Source organism: Rhinopithecus roxellana, chromosome 5, assembly GCF_007565055.1.
Source record: "Rhinopithecus roxellana isolate Shanxi Qingling chromosome 5, ASM756505v1, whole genome shotgun sequence".
NCBI lineage: Eukaryota > Metazoa > Chordata > Mammalia > Primates > Cercopithecidae > Rhinopithecus > Rhinopithecus roxellana.
In genome coordinates this window covers 46,253,179-46,275,394 of record NC_044553.1, presented here as the reverse complement: position 1 = coordinate 46,275,394, position 22,216 = coordinate 46,253,179, and the positions used below count along the sequence as shown (strand labels likewise).

General features: G+C 41.2%; 1 protein-coding gene across 9 annotated transcripts in view; it reads right to left on the bottom strand.

Moving 5' to 3' along the window:
* Positions 1–16,105, bottom strand: part of RNF111 (ring finger protein 111) — a 118,781-nt gene extending 102,676 nt beyond the window's left edge. For 7 of the 9 annotated variants that reach the window (XM_030930928.1, XM_030930924.1, XM_030930929.1 and 4 more), the window contains exon 1: positions 15,700–16,105. The gene's annotated coding sequence lies outside the window, so the exon portion shown is untranslated. Of the gene's footprint in view, positions 1–15,367; positions 15,603–15,699 lie in introns of those variants that run through there. The other 2 variants (XM_030930926.1, XM_030930925.1) reach the window with 2 other exon arrangements.
* Positions 16,106–22,216: the final 6,111 nt, after the last annotated feature.

Sequence of the window (22,216 nt, the reverse complement as noted above, 5' to 3'; positions counted from 1 at the left end):
GAGAGCAGTGGATCTCCCAGCACGGAGGGTGAGATCTGAGAAGGGACACACTGCCTGCTCAAGTGGGTCCCTGACCCCTGAGTAGCCTAACTGGGAGACATCCCCCACTAGGGGCAGTCTGACACCCCACACCTCACAGGGTGGAGTACACCCCTGAGAGGAAGCTTCCAAAGTAAGAATCAGACAGGTACACTCGCTGTTCAGCAATATTCTATCTTCTGCAACCTCTGCTGCTGATACCCAGGCAAACAGGGTCTGGAGTGGACCTCAAGCAATCTCCAACAGACCTACAGCTGAGGGTCCTGACTGTTAGAAGGAAAACTATCAAACAGGAAGGACACCTATACCAAAACCCCATCAGTACCTCACCATCATCAAAGACCAGAGGCAGATAAAACCACAAAGATGGGGAAAAAGCAGGGCAGAAAAGCTGGAAATTCAAAAAATAAGAGCGCATCTCCCCCTGCAAAGGAGCGCAGCTCATCGCCAGCAACAGATCAAAGCTGGTCAGAGAATGACTTTGACGAGATGAGAGAAGGCGGCTTCAGCCCATCAAACCTCTCAGAGCTAAAGGAGGAATTACGTACCCAGCGCAAAGAAACTAAAAATCTTGAAAAAAGAGTGGAAGAATTGATAGCTAGAATAATTAATACAGAGAAGGTCATAAACGAAATGACAGAGATGAAAACCATGACACGAGAAATACGTGACAAATCCACAAGCTTCAGTAACTGACTCGATCAACTGGAAGAAAGAGTATCAGCGATTGAGGATCAAATGAATGAAATGAAGCGAGAAGAGAAACCAAAAGAAAAAAGAAGAAAAAGAAATGAACAAAGCCTGCAAGAAGTATGGGATTATGTAAAAAGACCAAATCTACGTCTGATTGGGGTGCCTGAAAGTGAGGGGGAAAATGGAACCAACTTGGAAAACACTCTTCAGGATATCATCCAGGAGAACTTCCCCAACCTAGTAGGGCAGGCCAACATTCAAATTCAGGAAATACAGAGAACACCACAAAGATACTCCTCGAGAAGAGCAACTCCAAGACACATAATTGCCAGATTCACCAAAGTTGAAATGAAGGAAAAAATCTTAAGGGCAGCCAGAGAGAAAGGTCGGGTTACCCACAAAGGGAAGCCCATCAGACTAACAGCAGACCTCTCGGCAGAAACTCTACAAGCCAGAAGAGAGTGGGGGCCAATATTCAACATTCTTAAAGAAAAGAATTTTAAACCCAGAATTTCATATCCAGCCAAACTAAGTTTCATAAGTGAAGGAGAAATAAAATCCTTTACAGATAAGCAAATGCTTAGAGATTTTGTCACCACCAGGCCTGCCTTACAAGAGACCCTGAAGGAAGCCCTAAACATGGAAAGGAACAACCGGTACCAGCCATTGCAAAAACATGCCAAAATGTAAAGACCATTGAGGCTAGGAAGAAACTGCATCAACTAACGAGCAAAATAACCAGTTAATACCATAACGGCAGGATCAAGTTCACACATAACAATATTAACCTTAAATGTTAATGGACTAAATGCTCCAATTAAAAGACACAGACTGGCAAACTGGATAAAGAGTCAAGACCCATCAGTCTGCTGTATTCAGGAGACCCATCTCACATGCAGAGACATACATAGGCTCAAAATAAAGGGATGGAGGAAGATCTACCAAGCAAATGGAGAACAAAAAAAAGCAGGGGTTGCAATCCTAGTCTCTGATAAAATAGACTTTAAACCATCAAAGATCCAAAGAGACAAAGAAGGCCATTACATAATGGTAAAGGGATCAATTCAACAGGAAGAGCTAACTATCCTAAATATATATGCACCCAATACAGGAGCACCCAAATTCATAAAGCAAGTCCTTAGAGACTTACAAAGAGACTTAGACTCCCATACAATAATAATGGGAGACTTCAACACTCCACTGTCAACATTAGACAGATCAACGAGACAGAAAGTTAACAAGGATATCCAGGAATTGAACTCATCTCTGCACCAAGCGGACCTAATAGACATCTATAGGACTCTCCACCCCAAATCAACAGAATATACATTCTTCTCAGCACCACATCGCACTTATTCCAAAATTGACCACATAATTGGAAGTAAAGCACTCCTCAGCAAATGTAAAAGAACAGAAATTATAACAAACTGTCTCTCAGACCACAGTGCAATCAAACTAGAACTCAGGACTAAGAAACTCAATCAAAACCGCTCAACTACATGGAAACTGAACAACCTGCTCCTGAATGACTACTGGGTACATAACGAAATGAAGGCAGAAATCAAGATGTTCTTTGAAACCAATGAGAACAAAAATACAACATACCAGAATCTCTGGGACACATTTAAAGCAGTGTGTAGAGGGAAATTTATAGCACTAAATGTCCACAAGAGAAAGCTGGAAAGATCTAAAATTGACACTCTAACATCACAATTAAAAGAACTGGAGAAGCAAGAGCAAACACATTCAAAAGCTAGCAGAAGGCAAGAAATAACTAAGATCAGAGCAGAACTGAAGGAGATAGAGACACAAAAAACCCTCCAAAAAAATCAATGAATCCAGGAGTTGGTTTTTTGAAAAAATCAACAAAATTGACAGACCGCTAGCAAGACTAATAAAGAAGAAAAGAGAGAAGAATCAAATAGACACAATAAAAAATGATAAAGGGGATATCACCACCGACCCCACAGAAATACAAACTACCATCAGAGAATACTATAAACACCTCTACGCAAATCAACTAGAAAATCTAGAAGAAATGGATAATTTCCTGGACACTTACACTCTTCCAGGACTAAACCAGGAAGAAGTTGAATCCCTGAATAGACCAATAGCAGGCTCTGAAATTGAGGCAATAATTAATAGCCTACCAACCAAAAAAAGGTCCAGGACCAGATGGATTCACAGCTGAATTCTACCAGAGGTACAAGGAGGAGCTGGTACCATTCCTTCTGAAACTATTCCAATCAATAGAAAAACAGGGAATCCTCCCTAACTCATTTTATGAGGCCAACATCATCCTGATACCAAAGCCTGGCAGAGACACAACAAAAAAAGAAAATTTTAGACCAATATCCCTGATGAACATCGATGCAAAAATCCTCAATAAAATACTGGCAAACCGGATTCAGCAGCACATCAAAAAGCTTATCCACCATGATCAAGTGGGCTTCATCCCTGGGATGCAAGGCTGGTTCAACATTCGCAAATCAATAAACGTAATCCAGCATATAAACAGAACCAAAGACAAGAACCACATGGTTATCTTAATAGATGCAGAAAGGCTTCTGACAAAATTCAACAGCCCTTCATGCTAAAAACGCTCAATAAATTCGGTATTGATGGAATGTACCTCAAAATAATAAGAGCTATTTATGACAGACCCACAGTCAATATCATACTGAATGGGCAAAAACTGGAAAAATTCCCTTTGAAAACTGGCACAAGACAGGGATGCCCTCTCTCACCACTCCTATTCAACATAGTGTTGGAAGTTCTGGCTAGCGCAATCAGGCAAGAGAAAGAAATCAAGGGTATCCAGTTAGGAAAAGAAGAAGTCAAATTGTCCCTGTTTGCAGATGACATGATTGTATATTTAGAAAACCCCATCGTCTCAGCCCAAAATCTCCTTAAGCTGATAAGCAACTTCAGCAAAGTCTCAGGATACAAAATTAATGTGCAAAAATCACAAGCATTCTTATACACCAGTAACAGACAAACAGAGAGCCAAATCATGAATGAACTTCCATTCACAATTGCTCCAAAGAGAATAAAATACCTAGGAATCCAACTTACAAGGGATGTAAAGGACCTCTTCAAGGAGAACTACAAACCACTGCTCAGTGAAATCAAAGAGGACACAAACAAATGGAAGAACATACCATGCTCATGGATAGGAAGAATCAATATCGTGAAAATGGCCATACTGCCCAAGGTCATTTATAGATTCAATGCCATCCCCATCAAGCTACCAATGAGTTTCTTCACAGAATTGGAAAAAACGGCTTTAAAGTTCATATGGAACCAAAAAAGAGCCCGCATTGCCAAGACAATCCTAAGTCAAAAGGACAAAGCTGGAGGCATCACGCTACCTGACTTCAAACTATACTACAAGGCTACAGTAACCAAAACAGCATGGTACTGGTACCAAAACACAGATATAGACCAATGGAACAGAACAGAGTCCTCAGAAATGATACCACACATCTACAGCCATCTGATCTTTGACAAACCTGAGAGAAACAAGAAATGGGGAAAGGATTCCCTATTTAATAAATGGTGCTGGGAAAATTGGCTAGCCATAAGTAGAAAGCTGAAATTGGATCCTTTCCTTACTCCTTATACGAAAATTAATTCAAGATGGATTAGAGAATTAAATGTTAGACCTAATACCATAAAAACCCTAGAAGAAAACCTAGGTAGTACCATTCAGGACATAGGCATGGGCAAGGACTTCATGTCTGAAACACCAAAAGCAACGGCAGCAAAAGCCAAAATTGACAAATGGGATCTAATTAAACTAAAGAGCTTCTGCACAGCAAAAGAAACTACCATCAGAGTGAACAGGCAACCTACAGAATGGGAGAAAATTTTTGCAATCTACTCATCTGACAAAGGGCTAATATCCAGAACCTACAAAGAACTCAAACAAATTTACAAGAAAAAAACAAACAACCCCATCAAAAAGTGGGCAAAGGATATGAACAGACATTTCTCAAAAGAAGACATTCATACAGCCAACAGACACATGAAAAAATGCTCATCATCACTCGCCATCAAAGAAATGCAAATCAAAACCACAATGAGATACCATCTCACACCACTTAGAATGGCAATCATTAAAAAGTCAGGAAACAACAGGTGCTGGAGAGGATATGGAGAACTAGGAACACTTTTACACTGTTGGTGGGATTGTAAACGAGTTCAACCATTATGGAAAACAGTATGGCAATTCCTCAAGGATCTAGAACTAGATGTACCATATGACCCAGACATCCCACTACTGGGTATATACCCAAAGGATTATAAATCATGCTGCTATAAGGACACATGCACATGTATGTTTATTGCGGCACTATTCACAATAGCAAAGACTTGGAATCAACCCAAATGTCCATCAGTGACAGACTGGATTAAGAAAATGTGGCACATATACACCATGGAATACTATGCAGCCATAAAAAAGGATGAGTTTGTGTCCTTTGTAGGGACATGGATGCAGCCGGAAACCATCATTCTTAGCAAACTATCACAGGAACAGAAAACCAGACACCGCATGTTCTCACTCATAGGAGGGAACTGAACAATGACATCACTTGGACTCAGGAAGGGAAACACCACACATCGGGGCCTATCATGGGGAGGGGGGAGGGGGGAGGGATTGCATTGGGAGTTATACCTGATGTAAATGACGAGTTGATAGGTGCTGATGAGTTGATGGGTGCAGCACACCAACATGGCACAAGTATACATATGTAACAAACCTGCACGTTATGCACATGTACCCTAGAACTTAAAAGTATAATAAAAAAAAAAAAAGAATCAACATTAATAAATTAACAATTTTTATTTTTTTTTTGAAACAGTTTCACACTGTCACCAGGCTGGAGTGCAGTGATGCAATCTCGGCTCACTGCAACCTCTGCCTTCTGGGTTCAAGCCATCCTCCTGCCTCAGCCTCCCAAGTAGTTGGAATTACAGGCATGTGCCACCACGCCCTGCTAATTTTGTATTTTTAGTAGAGACGGGGTTTCACCATGTTGGCCAGGATGGTCTTGATCTCTTGACCTCGTGATGTACTTGCCTTAGCCTCCCAAAGTGCTGGGATTACAGGCATGAGCCACCATGCCCAGCCCTCTTTTTTTTTTTTTTTTTTACTGCAAACTGTAATCACGACAAATATAGTGATTATTAATGCAGTTTGGCCACTGTCTTGATTTGTGCTACAGGGCCAGTAGTTTAATGCACCATTGTTTTTTGTACCATCAGTGCAAACGTCAACTTATGTTCGTATCAGTTACATAGAAAACGAGAACTTGGTATTATTCTGAAATAGTTTCAACCTGGTAGACCTCCTGAACACTTGAAGAGCCACTTCAAGAGTCCACAGACCACACTCTGAGAACCACTACACTGGATGTACACATAAAATACAGGAGGAAAGAGATATAACTTCAGAGAAAAGACTTGGGACATAGGAAGACAAGAATGGCAAGGAGCCTTGTTTTTTTCCGTGTACATTCTCTGTACCGTATAAATTTGGTACACTTTGTATATATTACTTTTCTCTAAAAAAATTAACTTAAAAAAAGACATTTAAACTGAGATTAAAAGTAGAAATTACGCATATTAGTAGAAATATAAGTACATAATCCAGAGAAATATGAACATACTACTTAGAAATATAAAGGTATAGACTAGAAAAATAATTTTTGAGAGCTAAATGTTTCTGTTTAACCAGTACAACTAGGGGATTAGGAGAGTGGCATAGGAAACCACTTTTTTCATTATAAGTCTTTTGAAATTGACTTTTAAAACCGTGTACAGATATTAATTAGTTGAAAATTTAAAATATTCAAAATATTACTTTGAAAAAACACATATTAAGTTAGGTTGAATAAGTAAATAAAGCAAATATCCATACACAGGTAAGAAACTGGCTAAGAAATATACCAAGATGGCCGGGCGCGGTGGCTCAAGCCTGTAATCCCAGCACTTTGGGAGGCCGAGACGGGCGGATCACGAGGTCAGGAGATCGAGACCATCCTGGCTAACATGGTGAAACCCCGTCTCTACTAAAAATACAAAAAACTAGCCGGGCGACCTGGCGGGCGCCTGTAGTCCCAGCTACTCGGGAGGCTGAGGCAGGAGAATGGCGTCAACCCGGGAGGCGGAGCTTGCAGTGAGCTGAGATCCGGCCACTGCACTCCAGCCTGGGCAGCAGAGCGAGACTCCGTCTCAAAAAAAAAAAAAAAAAAAAAAAAAAAAAAAAAAAAAAAAAAGAAATATACCAAGATGTAACAGTAAGTGCCCGGGGGAAAAAAAAAAAAGAATGTACTGGTGAGTTTTCAATCACATACAGAAATTCTGTTTTATAACTTTATTTATTTATTTATTTATTTATTTATTTATTTATTTATTTATTTATAAGACAGAGTCTTGCTCTGTTGCCCAGGCTGGAGTACAGTGGCGTGATCTCCGCTTACTGCAACCTCCACTTCCCAGGTTCAAGCGATTCTCCTGCCCCCAGCCACCTGAGTAGCTGGGATTACAGGCATGTACCACCCCGCTTGGCTACTTTTTTTGTATTTTTTAGTAGAGGCGGGGTTTAACCAGGTTGGCCAGACTAATCTTCAACTCCTGGCCTCAAGTGATCCATCTGCCTCGGCCTCCCAAAGTGCTGGGATTACAGGTGTGAGCTACCACACCCAGCCCAATTTTTAAAATTCATTTTAAATTTCATTGAAAAGCAACAGTTTTCTTCAGATTAGAACGTCTGATGACTTAGTTAAAAGTATAAACTTTAGTTTTTTAATAAACAGTTAAGTGGCTAAACACACACACACAATCTTTTCTTCATTTCACATGATCACAATTAAGAACGTATCAGAACATAACTCATCATGTATTTGAAAAACAAAACAAGAAAAAAATTGCTTTATGATAATAAATTGCTGAATCTTAGGTGATTATTTCATAAAATCTTCAAAGAAATATAAACTTACTACCAAAAATCTAATTTAAATTTAGTTTCCTAGTGATTTCCTGATGCAGTAAAAAAGAGGTTCTTCCTGTATATAAATAACGCAACAACACCAAATTGGATTGCCCACTAAAATTAACCAGGGTTCCATGGAAAATGGCTCATTCCAAGACTGACACAGGAAAGAAACAAGATGCGCTTGCAACATCTTGCTGTGCCAGAAACACAGGAAATACTTTTTTTAAGAAAAGGCTGGGCATGGAGGCTCATGCCTGTAATCCGAGCACTTTGGGAGGCCAAGGCGGGGGATCACGAGGTCAGGAGTTCAAGACCAGCCTGGCCAAGATGGTGAAACCCCGTCTCTACTAAAAATACAAAAATTAGCCAGGGGTGGTGGCAGATGCCTATAATCCCAGCTACTTGGGAGGCTGAGGCAGAGAATTGCTTGAACCTGGAAGGCGGAGGTTGCAGTGAGCCAAGATTGCACCACTGCACTCTGGCCTGGGGCGACAGAGTGAGACTCCGTCTCAAAAACAAAAAAGAGGGCATGTTAAAAAGATACAGGAGCCCACGTGGAAAGGCTCCTAATGGACAAAATAAAGGTAATAATGGGTTATAACCCACTGAATAAAACAGGGAACACACGATTCTATATTAATCAGATAAAAGAATGTCTCTTCCTTATAAAAGAATGTCCATTAGTGAAGAAAATGGATGAGTTACAAAATAAACCCTTTCCAACCATCAGAGTAGAGATGAGTATACGCAAGAAACATCAATGGATGCTACATGGGCCTTGGGGGATGTGGGGAGTGATGAGGAACAGGATGATCTGATGAGGAGCAGAGTATCTGCACTATCTCAAAGTTATCCCCACAGATTGCTTATTAGGTGCACTGTTCCACATTACAGGAGACTAAAGAGATATGAAAACTAAAGGCATTTTGTGATCCTGAACTGGGTCCTATGAGGAAAATGCTGTAAAGGGATAAATGCTATTATTGGGACAATTTGACAAAACTGGAAAATGAGCTGTAGATTAATATTATCAAAGTTAAATTTCCTGAATTTGGTAACTGGTGCAGTGATAATGCAAAAGAACACAATACACAGTGAATATTTAGAAACAAATAGGCATAATGTAATGTAATGGGCATAATGTAAGCAAATTCCTTTTAAATGATTCAAAAGAGAATAAGGGGCCAGACACAGTGGCTCATGCCTATAGTCCCAGCACTTTGGAAGGCTGAAGTAGGCTGATCACTTGAGGTCAGGGATTTGAGACCACCCTGGCCAAGATGGTGAAACCTCGTCTCTAACTCAAATACAAAAATTAGCTGGGCATGGTGGCGGGCACCTGTAATCTCAGCTACTTAGGAGGCTGAGGCAGGAGAATCACTTGAACCTGGGAGACAGAGGTTACAGCGAGCCGAGATCGCACCACTGCACTCCAGCCTGGGTAACACAGCAAGATTCCATCTCAAAAAAAAAAAAAAAAAAAAAAAAGAGAGAAAATAAGAGGCAAGTATGACAACATTAAAAATTGGTGAATCTGAATAATGGGTATTCAGGAGTTCTCAGTACTATTTTTCAAATCTTTCTGTAAGTTTGAAATTATGTCAAAAAAAAAAATTTAAGTAGCCGGGCATGGTGGCTCACGACTGTAATCCCAGCACATTGGGAGGCCGAGGCGGGCGGATCACTTGATGTCAGCAGTTCAAGACCAGCCTGGCCAACATAATGAAACCCCGTCTCTACCAAAAATATAAAATATAAGCTGGGCGTGGTGGCATGCACCTCTAACTCCAGCTACTTGGAAGGCTGAGTCAGGAGAATCACTTCAACCTGGGAGGTGGAGGTGACAATGAGCCAAGATGGGACCACTGCACGCCAGCCTGGGCCACAGAGTGAGACTCTGTCCAAAAAAAAAATTAATTAATTAAAGTAACAACAAATTGGGATGTCAAAAGATAATAAATAATTTATTCGAGTGCCCTATAGTACATATGAATAAGGAAAATGACTACAACACTGATTCAGACTTGACATCTAGCCATATACAGAATTTCTTAAATTTTGTATTCTGTAGAGAAGGAAAAATATTTTTTAAGAATCCAATCACATACAGACTAAACTAAGATGCTAATCCTGTATGCCCTCAGGAAAATACAGAAATCTTTTCCATGTTAACACAATCCACACTGCTGAACTCTCCTTTCCACCAGCAAGCCATAAGCCCCTTACAGGCAGGTGTTAAGAGCCTGCCCTTTGTTGTAACTCAAGCACTGGCACAGTGCCTGAAATACAACACTCCTGTTTGTTGAATAAATACTGAACATTTACAAATAGAAACAAAACACTGTATTTTATCAAAATGAAAAGAAACGGGGGAGGGAAGAGACAATTAAATATGGTACTTTTACAAATTTTTTTTGACACAGAGTCTCACTCTGTCACCCAGGTTAGAGTGCAGTGGCACAATCTCAGCTCACTGCAACCTCCACCTCCTGGGTTCAAGCGATTCTCCTATCTCAGCCTCCCAAGTAGCTGCGATTATAGGCACCCACCACCACGTCCAGCTAATTTTTGTATTTGTATTTTTATTTTCTTTATTTTTGTGTTTTTAGTAGAGACCAGGTTTCAACATGTTGGCTAGGCTGGTCTCGATCCACTCGCCTCGGCCTCCCAAAGTGCTGGGATTACAGGCGTGAGCCATTTCACCTGGCCACTTTTACAAATTATTTTAAAACATTTTTAAATATGATTGAACATTTTCTTTTTCTTCTTGAAATGGAATCTTACTCTGTCACCCAGACTGGAGTGCAGTGGCGCAATCTTGGCTCACTGCAACCTCTGCCTCTTGGATTCAAGTCATTCTTCCGCCTCAACCTCCCGAGTAGCTGGGATTACAAGCACCCGCCACCATGCCCACCTACTTTTTGTATTTTTTGGTAAAGACAGGGTTTTGCCATGTTGGGCAGGCTGGTCTCAAATTCCTGACCTCAGGTGAGCCACCTGTCTCAGCCTCCCAAAGTGCTAGGATTACAGGTGTGTGCACCACCATGTCCAGCTTAAATACGAATGAACATTTTCAAAAAAATATTATTTTACTGTATTTCATTTACTCATTTGAGATAGGGTCTGCTGGCTTTGTCACCCAGGTTGGATGGAGTGCAGTGGCACAATCTCGACTCATTGCAACCTCTACCTCCTGGGTTCAAGCCATCCTCTCACCTCAGCCTCCCAAGTAGCTGGAGTGCAGTGGCACAATCTCAGCTCATGGCAACCTCTGCCTCCTGGGCTCAAGCCATCCTCTCACCTTAGCCTCCCCAGTAGCTGGGACTACAGGCATGTGTCATTATGCCTGTCTAATTTTTGTAATTTTTTGGTACAGACAGAATTTGATCACGTTACCCAGGCTGGTCTCGAACTCCTAGGCTCAAGCAATCCACCTTCCTGAGCCTCCCAAAGTGCTGGGATTACAGGCATGAGCCACTGGGCCCAGCCAAAAAAATATATTTTAAAATATGAACATTTTCAAACCTCACAAAAGCAGAGAACAATATTATTAATATCCATGTACCCATCACCCCAGCCCAACAATTATCCAGATTGTGCCTGACCTGCTTCATCTATCTCATCTCCCTCCACTGTTTTTTTTGGTTTTTATCTGGTATCTGTTTAAAATAACAGACATCTCTGGGCACGGTGGCTCACGCCTTTCCCAGCACTTCGGGAGGCCAAGACGGACAGATCACCTGAGATCAGGAGTTCAAGACCAGCCTGGCTAACATGGTGAAACCCTGTTTCTACTAAAAATACAAAAAGTCAGCAGGCATGGTGGCACGCTCCTGTAATTCCAGCTACTCGGGAGCCTGAGGCAGTAGAATTGCTTGAATCCAGGAGGTGGAGGCTGCAGTGAGCTGAGATCACGCCACTGTACTGCAGCTTGGGCAACAAGAGGGAAACTCCATCTCAAAATAAAATAAAATAAAATACCAGACATTTGCAAGCTTTCTCCCTAATTCTTCAGTCTCTATCACTAATAAAAAGCGGGCATTTTCTTACATAAACATAATGCCATTATCATCCCTAACAAAGTTACAATAACTCCTTGATATCATATAATACCCATCCATATCCAGATTTCCCCCAGTGTTCCAAAAATGACTTTCTACAATTGGTTTGAGTCAGGGTTTAAACAACACCAACATATTATATTTGGTTACTACACATAAAATAATTTTAATCTGTCTGCATCATCTGGCCGCAAATATGAAAAGCTTAACAGACAAACCAAATAATTAATTTACATTTGTAGATTCTCTAGAATCAAACCTCATCTAATGCATTTGCTGTTCCTGCTATCTGTAGCAGTCTTCCTCCAAATCGTCAGTATGGCTGATTTTTTCTAGTAATTGCAGTCACAGGTCAAATTACCACCTCTAAAAAGGCCCTCCCTAACCACTCAATCTATAGTAAAACCATTTCCCTCCATGCCATATCACATGATCCTATTTTTCTCACGGCACTTACCACTACCTGAAACCATTCTGTTTATTACGTTCCCCCACACACAACAGAATGTCAGCTCCATGAAGGCAGAGTGCCTTCACTGAAGAACAGTGACTGTGCCTAGAACATGAGACATTCAATAAATGTTATCTGCATAATAATGCAGTACTGCTCTTTAAAATGTAAGCTCAGCTAAGTATTTGGAGACTTTTTTGTTGTTTTGTTTTTTTTTTTTTTTGAGATGGAGTCTTGCTCTGTCACCCAGGTTGGAGTGCAGTGGCATGATCTCAGCTCACTGAAACCTCCACCTCCCGGGTTCAAACAATTCTGCCTTAGCCTCCCGAGCAGCTGGGATTACAGGCACGTGCCACCACCATGCCCGGCTAATTTTTGTATTTTTTTTTAGTAGAGACAGGGTTTCACCACATTGGCCTGGCTGGTCTCGAACCCCCGACCTCATGATCCACCCGCCTCGGTTTCCCAAAGTGCTGGGATTACAGGCGTGAGCAAGCGCCCCCAGCCTCAGCTAAATATTTGTCTTTAAACATTTGTAATTCACTCCTTGTGTAATGACATAAATTGAGTACCTGTAGAAACCTGAGCCAGCTGTTACCAAGAATCTGTAGGATGTAGGAAAGAAGCAAACAGAGGTATAAGACATCCAAATGTAACTGTGGACTTTTACCGAACAATAATTACAGGTTTCTGAAAGAAAAACAAAGTATTCAGGACGATTTTTAAAATGTTACCAGGAGTAATAAAAAGTTTCATTTTTAGTACCATCTGAAAGCTATTACAGCTTGAGTAATTAATATCTACAACGGGACAACAATAACAATAATATGTGGAACAACAATCATTGTTTGTTTGTTTGTTTTGAGAAACAGTCTCGCCCTGTTGCCCAAGCTGGAGTGCAGTGAGAGGCACAATCTCAGCTCACTGCAACCTCCGCCTCCCAGGTTTAAGCCATTCTCCTGCCTCAGCTTCCCAAGCAGCTGGAACTACAGGCACATACCACTAAGCTCGGCTAATTTTTCGTATTTTCAGTAGAGATGGGGTTTCACCATTTTGGCCAGTGTGGTCTCGAACTCCTGACCTCAAGTGATCCACCCGCCTTGGCCTCCCAAAGTGCTGGGATTACAGGGGTCAGCCACCACACCTGGCCCACAGTTTCATCATAGGTTTTACACACACACATTTCATGAGGGAATTGATGCTTTCTGTATAGCATTTCTTTCTGGGGATTCGATTACGACGAATAAAACAACGAATACCAAAAACCTAACTAGACATACAAACCGTTAGATTTGGGACCTAGAGAAAACCAGAGTTATCTATTCTACAATACTCACTTAAACAGAGAGACCTGAAGCCTAAGGAGGGTTAACAATAAACTCGGAGATCTAATGTATAGCAAGCAAAGATAGATCTAAAATCTAGATCTTCTGTCTCTAGTCCTATATTATTTCATAAGATAATGTTATCCATAGAATGTTAATGTCAGGTTATAACATATTTTAACTTCTATCGTTTTTCAGATAGTCTCTTTTATTTCCTACTGAAGTCTTAGCCCAAAAGGGGAGAAAAAGGCAAAAGAAGGGCACATAAGTATGCCTCAAGTAAAGCATGATACAGAAACCCCTCTTTAAACTATAACAACAACAAAAAAGTATCTAAAAATCTAAACGGTTTGATTCAATTAGTTTCTTTTATATTTTTTATTTTAAAGTAAAATAACTAGGAGTATCTGCTAAATGACTATACCTTAGCTTTATACAAGCAAGGTGCTGTTCTCTTAAACATCAGACTAGCTCTCTCTCAATAATCTGTAGAAACGGAGTACCCCCAGTGAAATTCGTTAAGGTGTAACCTCTGTTGTAATGCATTTTTCACCAAAATGGAGTCACTTTGTTTATACCTTTCTTTAAAAACCAATTCTATGTCAGGTGAAATAAGTAGCAAACATGTGGCCAACAGACAGCAAACAAAAGTTAAAAAGTGACAGAAGGATCTGCACATGATATAGCACTCGTGATAAACTAGGAGAGACTTACTCTTCCTACTTTTTCCTATAATATTATTTAGACCAATTTACAAACACCCTCATCAATTCTTAGAATACTATTGCGAATCTTTGGTCACAAACAAATGAGCAGGAGAGAGATGATAAAGTCATTTGTCCAAGGTTAAATGGCAAGAAAGTGTCCAAAATAAGATAAATCAAGGCTTTTAAAAAATCAACTTAAAATTATTTTAAAAGTAAAAGGACCTCCTTCTTATCCACCCGTTTTACCTCACAAATATAACCAGACTAGGATGAAACAATGTGGCTTATACTGACATGAAGATTTTTACAAAAATACATACAGTAACAAACGATCAAAAGGTGTATCTTTACTGTAATAAAGCTAAGTCCAGTGTTACAGAACTTGTGTATAGTAATCTCAAAATCACATTCAAGCATTTACAAGCATCTCACACACACACACACAACAAAAATGCGAAAGGAAATGGAACCTTAGCTTATCTTTTCCCAGTTTGTTCTTTTTAGTTGAAGAGGCCCCTAAAACAAGAAAATTATAAATAAAATACCAAATGAAATAAAGTTTACATTGTCAGGTTCAAAAGCTACAGCAACTCCTACAAAACATAGTCTATGTAAGTTGGCATCTTACCATTCAAGAGAATTCTAAATTAATGCCGCACGTAAATCAAAAAACAGGAAAGCTTACAGCAATACAATGGAATCACCCCACACTACACACATGAACAAATTAAATGAATACCCTATACTTCCTGGTATTTTTTGAATAATCAAAACTTACACTTGGGTTGAGAAATACCCTCTGTAAACATCTACTATAACCTATTTAAGAACTGTTGTGACAAATCTATTTCTGCTGCACTGAACAGATATTCCCACTACAGCACTGACACTCTCTGATAAATTATCAAAGGACAATAGTAAAAACATCCAGCTTCTTTTTAAATGACCAACAAGCCAACTCCATACAAAATCGGACGCGTCTGTATTTCAGCTGTTCCGCGGACTACGTTTCCTTGATCACAGCAGCAGCAGGCGGCTCCCTAGCCGTCAGGGCTGACTTAGCGCCCTCCAACTCCCCGGGTCCGGGTTACCTTCACTCCATTGTCAAATCGCACTCCTACGCCTCGGTCCTCAGCCCCCATCCTGAGACTCTAGGGAGAGTCGGAAGAGGGAGAGAAATCCCCTCACCCACACTTCCTCACTGTAGGCTGTGGGTGTGTCGGTAGACGAATGCCTTGCCCAAATACAAATCGTCTGCGGAGACCCAGACCCTAAATCACCACTGAGCCAGAGATAACCGGCCGGTCGCCGACCCCAGCCTTCCGCGGCCGCAGCCCTTCCTCTTTCTCCCCTCCAGGCCGGCCCCTCCCCCGTTGCGCGCACGCGCGGCCTCCAATGGATCCCCTCCCCCCGTTCCCCTCACCTTAATCATTAGCCACCCTCTTCTCTTCCAGGGTCCGGGAATCACTGACCCAAGAAGGAAGACAGAAATGTAAGGCGTAAAGAGTAATGCGTCGAGAGCCAGCGATCTGCGCCTCAGACGTCGGCCTAACAGGCCCCTAGAGTCAAGAGCAGTGTCTGTCACCACCACCAAAACTGTACGTGCGGCAGCGCCTGGACTCGGCCCAGCTAAGCCGGCGTGGGTTCAGAATGCCTGATTTGGTCCCACAAGAACTCCTTCTCTGAAGCTGCGGGCGTTTCTACGCTGCGCAGACCGAACACCTCCTCGCCGTCGCCGCCACTGCCGCTGCTCCCCTACCGCCGCCGCCGCCGCTTCGCCGCCGCCGCCGCCTAACCAACTCCTCCCCTACCGAGGAGAGCACGACACTAGGGGCCTTTACGACAGTTCGGAAAGTGAGAGCGCAGTAGCCTTCACGCCTCCATTAACATCTGTTTGGTTCTGCGCTTGCTCGATTCCCGTTTCTCACCGTCCCGCCCCCTCGGTCCCGGCCCTCCCCCTTTGTACTGGTTTTATCAGTCTGTTGGCGAAACTGAAAGGTGTCACAAAGCTCATTATTTAATTTTCTGTGGTAATTATGCGTTCAACATTTAAGCCAAATCTTGACTACATCTTGGTTCATTTTTTCGTAACTAAAAATTAACCAACTACAGAAATTATTATATTTACAGATACACGTAAACAAAAACATCATGAGTTAGTGTCTTTCACAACAAATGATACCCATATCATATGCGCTAATTACATAAAGATCAGGGCACCTGACTGTTAATGCTTCCGGAATCAGATCAAAAGTGGTAACATATCTCCTGCTAACTCGGGCTGTACAATCGCATAAGCCTCCTTGTTTATTTTATAAAAGTCAGTAGATAACAAATGCGTCATTATATGCATTAGGAGGATAGAGGATGAGACTTAGAGTCCATCAGGCAGACTTCCTTTCAGAAGTCCAGTGATGCCACTTAAGAGTTCTCTGATTCATGAGATCCTTATAAATCTTAGTTTCCTCCTCTATAAACTGGGAAAACGTATTGACCTCAAAAGGTTCTTGTTAGATTAAATGAGACAGTTTATATAATGCTTTGAACATTACTCGCCACTTAGGTGTGCACTAAACATTAATTCCCTCCCTTTGCCATCAACTCATCTTTTTCAATACTTTTTTTGTTCATTCATATTCTTCATATCATTCAGCAAACAAATGATTTTGGCCAGGCGCGGTGGCTCATGCCTGTAATCCCAGCACTTTGGAAGGACGAGGCGGGTGGATTACCTGAGGTCAGGAGTTCAAGACCAGCCTGGCCAACATGGTGAAACTCCTTCTCCACTAAAAATACAAAAAGTAGCCCGGTGTGGTGGCACACGCCTATAATCCCAGTTACTCGGGAGGCTGAGGCAGGAGAATCGCTTGAGCCGGGATGGTGGAGGTTGCAGTGAGCCACGATCAAGCCTCACACTCCAGCCAGGGTGACAGAGGGAAACTCTGTCTCCAAGAAAAAAAAAAAAAAAAAAAAGGCCTGGCGCGGTGGCTTACGCCTGTAATCCCAGCACTTTGGGAGGCCAAGGTGGGCGGATCATGAGGTCAGGAGATCGAGACCATCCTGGCTAACACGGTGAAACCCCATCTCTACTAAAAATACAAAAAAATTAGCCGGACGTGGTGGCGGGTGCCTGTAACCCCAGCTATTCGGGAAGCTGAGGCAGGAGAATCGCTCGGACCCGGGAGGCAGAGGTTGCAGTGAGCTCATGATTGTGCCACTGCACTCCAGCCGGGGCGACAGAGTGAGACTCCGTCTCAAAAAAAAAAAAAAAGAAAACACAAATGATTTTAAAATTACAATAATAATCAAGGAAAGCAGACTGTGTGGGGAAACTAAACGAGCATTCGACTAGGATTTTCCTCAATCCTCCTATTTTCTCACTCTTAAATGTAGAATTTTGCCCGGACTATCTTATCTTCTCCCATGGTTTTAACTGTTACTATCTCATGACTTCTCAAACCTGTATTTCCAGCTCTAACCTTTTTCCTAAAGCTTTTGACCTGTGCTCTTCAATTAGGTAGACACCAGCCACATGTGGCTGCTGAGCACTTAAAATGTGGCTAGACCCCCTCCTGTTCTCCCTCTCCCCTCCCCTCTTCCTTTTTCATCTCCCTTCCTCAAAAAAGAAAAGAAAAGAAAAAAGAAAAAAGTGACTAGCACAAATTGAGAAGTGCTTTAAGTGAAAAATCCACATCGAATTTCAAAGGTACAATACAAAAAAAAAAGACTTAAAAATCTCAGTACTTTTTAGTATTTATTATATGTTGAAATATTTTGGATATATTGGGTTAAATCAGTGGTTCTGAAGCTGGGATGATTTAGCAACATCCGGAGACTGTTGGTTGTTACAACTCAGGGAGGAGGGGTGTGGCTACTGGCATCTATCCACTAAGATAGAGGCTGGGGATGCTGGCCTCTCCGCAACGAAGAATTCTTTGGCCCAAAATGTTAATAGTGCAGTTGAGAAACCCCAGATGAAATAAAAGGGTGAGGGCTTGAACTCTTTTGGGATGCTGAAGGAAAAGAGCAGAAAAAAAGAGCAGAAAGATAAAGAAAATAAAGGGATGCTCAATGGAGAAAAATACCTACAGAGTGAGAGGAAATGAGATTTAAAGCTCAGAAAGTTAGCCTTGGATAGGAGAAGGCATAGCCTTTCCACTGAAACAGGTGAGAAGGAAGAAGACTGCAATTTAGGTATCTTAGCTTCAGGGGGCAAATTGAGGGCTTGTTCATTGAAAGACCTTGACTTCCTTATGAAACATGAGGTGGGGCCATCTACTAAGATATGAGCTTTGGAAAATGCTGGGTGCAGAGTGACTAGAAGAGATTTAAAAAATCAGAACAGTCACTAACATAATCGCAAAAAGGGCAACAAATCAAAGCTCAGAGCGGAAGAGAAGTGAGGTTGAAGGGACAGGTGTTATGCAGTTGTATTTAGAGGAATAATGGTAGATTGTAGGGGTGAGAGGCAGCTCTCACCTGAATTACACATAACAACTTTCTGATTTCTGCGCTTCTGCTTCCACCACTGTCACCACCCCACCCCAAACTCAACCTTAAGCCACAGTAAGAGTATGGCAGAAACTGATTAGACATTAAATTGCTTAAATATTTAAATGACCTTCCATCACCTTCAAGTTAAAATCCTTAGCATGACAAATAAAGCCCTTCAAAATCCAGATTCTTCAGTACCACTTCATACCACCCCTAGCTCCCATCCTGTCCCCTGACCCTTCCTGGACCTCAGTGGACTTCTCAAGCTTCTTGTAGTTCTCCAGGAAAAAAAAAAAAAATATATATATATATATATATATGTATATATATTCTTCCTACATAACTATCAATTTTCCCCATGAAGCTAACAAACCCAATTGCATTTGTACAATCACTTCTTTCCTCTCACACGTTTCAGTGGAAAGGCTATCCTTTCTCCTATCCAAGGCTAATTCTTCCATGTGAGCTTTGGATCTCATTTCCTCTGCCTCCATAGGAACGTTCCTCAACTGAGCATCTCTTTATTTCCATTATCTTTCCTCTCTCTTTTTCTACTGTTTCTTACCCTTCAGAATACAAACAAGGTCCAAGACTCACCCGATCTTAACTCCATATTCTTCTAGATATATGTCTCTCTTTTTCCATCTCTCTGCCTTTGCACAGTTCCTTCTGTCTCAAAATTCACCCCCCTTCTCCACATTTGCCACCCATGCTTTATCTGCTTAACAAACTCTTATCCATTGCTCCAAGCCCTCTTCCATGAAGCATTTCCTTACCTCTCTTCCCACCCCTTGAAATGGACTTAATCACTCCAGTTTTAGTACTCTCTTCAATCTTTATACATACATCTAAGTATTTTGATTATTTACATACATACCTGTCTCAAAACTTAAAATCAGAGAAAATGTCTCTCTTTAGTAGAAAAATAGCACTCAATAAACATGTATTGAACTGTACTGAATAAGAAGATTGGAATTCTAATCTCAATTTTGCCACAAGAAACCAAAAATCCTTAAATCACTTCAAATATCTGAAAATTAATTTTACTCACTTGTGGAGAGATCAAGGTTATCCAAATGCACTGCAAACCAAATTCTGCTTTCCTGAAACTGCAACCAAATAATGTTTACCAAATTAGTCTGCATATATGGGCCAGCAGTATCTAACTATCTGCGTGGCAGGAATTTGAGGAGTTTGGTCTAAACATGGAAATACTGGGTTGAATTAGTGAGTCGCCTGCAATCAAGGGGAATAAGAAAATTTCTACAAACTACCAAAGTCAGAAGGCAAAGACTGGTATGCCCATCATCCACTGTATACTTCATAACTATATAAAGTCTGCAAGTGAGAGTAACTAATTATGTGGTCAGTTTTGTGAGTGCTTTGGAAGAAATGGAGAAAAGTTTGAAGATTTAATGCAAGAGTTAGGAAGATCTTGGGAAATTCTTTAAAGTATTTAGTGAATTATTTACTCAGATGTAAAGCTTTGGAAATAATTAAAAAGATCTCAGAGATGAACTAGTCAGAACACTTCGTGATTCAGAATATTTTATTTTCTTGTTGGCATGTGAAGATATCACTGGAACTTGAAACTGAAAGAAAAATGCTATAGACTCCATAACTGCTGATTTAGTTGAGGTAGTACAGCTCCTCATTAAAATTTTCTGTATGTGCTGGGTGTGGTGGCTCATCCTTGTAATCCCAGCACTTTGGGAGGCTGAAAAGGGCGATCACCTAAGGACAAGAGTTGGAGACCAACCTGGCCAACATAGTGAAACCTCATGTCTACTAAAAATGCAAAAATTAGCCAGACGTGGTGGTGGGCACCTATAATCCCAGCTACTCGAGAGGCTGAGGCAGGCAAATTGCTTGAACCCAGGAGGCGGAGGTTGCAGTGAGCCGAGATCGTGCCATTGCACTCCAGCCGGGGCAACAGAACAAGACTTCACCTCAAAAAATACGTATCTAGATAAAAAAATAATTTCAGGCTATGTGATTGGAAAGAGACTATTTTTAAAGATTATGTATGTAGCATATACTACATATAGTACTGTATAAACTTTATTATACATAGATAGAAACAGATAGAAAAGATAGTGATTAGACACCCCTTTATCCTACTACTAAACTGTTTTGCAATCAATGCAATCATAGATTCTGAAAAATTGAGCAGCTATTTAGTAGAAGAATAACCTCAAGAGACAATACGCTTATGATGAGTACTTATCAATTGAAAAATTTCCAATTGTCTTTGGAAGGCAACTTTCAAGATATATTTGAAATATCGAGAGGCCGGGCACGGTGGCTCATGTCTGTAATCCCAGCAATTTGGGAGGCCAAGGTGGGTGGATTACCTGAGGCCGGGAGTTCAAGACCAGGCTGGCCAACATGGAGAAACCCCGTCTCTACTAAAAATACAAAAACATTAGCCGGGCGTGATGGCACACACCTATAATTCCAGCTACTTGGGAGACTGAGGCAGGAGAATTGCTTGAACCCGGGAGGTGGAGGTTGCAGTGAGCCAAGATCATGACAAACAGAGCAAGACCATCAAAATAAATAAATAAATAAATAAAATAACTAATACCATCTCTGTGACTTTCTAAAAATCAGAGGTAACAAATTATGGACTAACTAGGGGAAACAGAATGCCTGGAATTTTGCAGATGAGCAAAACTTCAAATATCCTGATAAGTTTCTGGTTATCAGGCCAAATTCTGGGCATGTCTGAGGCTATCTCATTCTTTGAAAGTATATTTTTATGATAAAACAGTAGAAAAATGAAAGTGAAAGCTACCATCCACCATTGGTGATGTAAGCCTAGAATCACAAGTGAGGAGTTCCAACTGACTGGTAACCATTCTCAGAAACAGTTTAGTCTGTTAATTACCAGTATTTTTATATGCTTGGTCAAAGTTAGTCATAGGTTTACCAGTGAGCATTTTCTTTTTTTTTTTTTTTTTTTTTTTTTTTTGAGACGGAGTCTCGCTCTGTTGCCCAGGCTGGAGTGCAGTGGCCGGATCTCACCTCACTGCAAGCTCCGCCTCCTGGGTTCACGCCATTCTCCTGCCTCAGCCTCCCGAGTAGCTGGGACTACAGGCGCCCGCCACCTCGCCCGGCTAGTTTTTTGTATTTTTTAGTAGAGACGGGGTTTCACCATGTTAGCCAGGATGGTCTCGATCTCCTGACCTCGTGATCCGCCCGTCTCGGCCTCCCAAAGTGCTGGGATTACAGGCTTGAGCCACCGCGCCCGGCCGAGCATTTTCATTAAGTTGTTGTTAACTCTTGAAATGCTTTTGCAATGCTGTTCTTAAAATTCAGAATTGCTAATGCGCTCACCTCTATTAGCAATTTTTTTTTTTTTTTTTTTTTACAGTTACAAGTTTCTGGCCAGGTGCAGGGGCTCACATCTGTAATCTAAGTGCTTTAGGAGGCTAAGCTGGGAC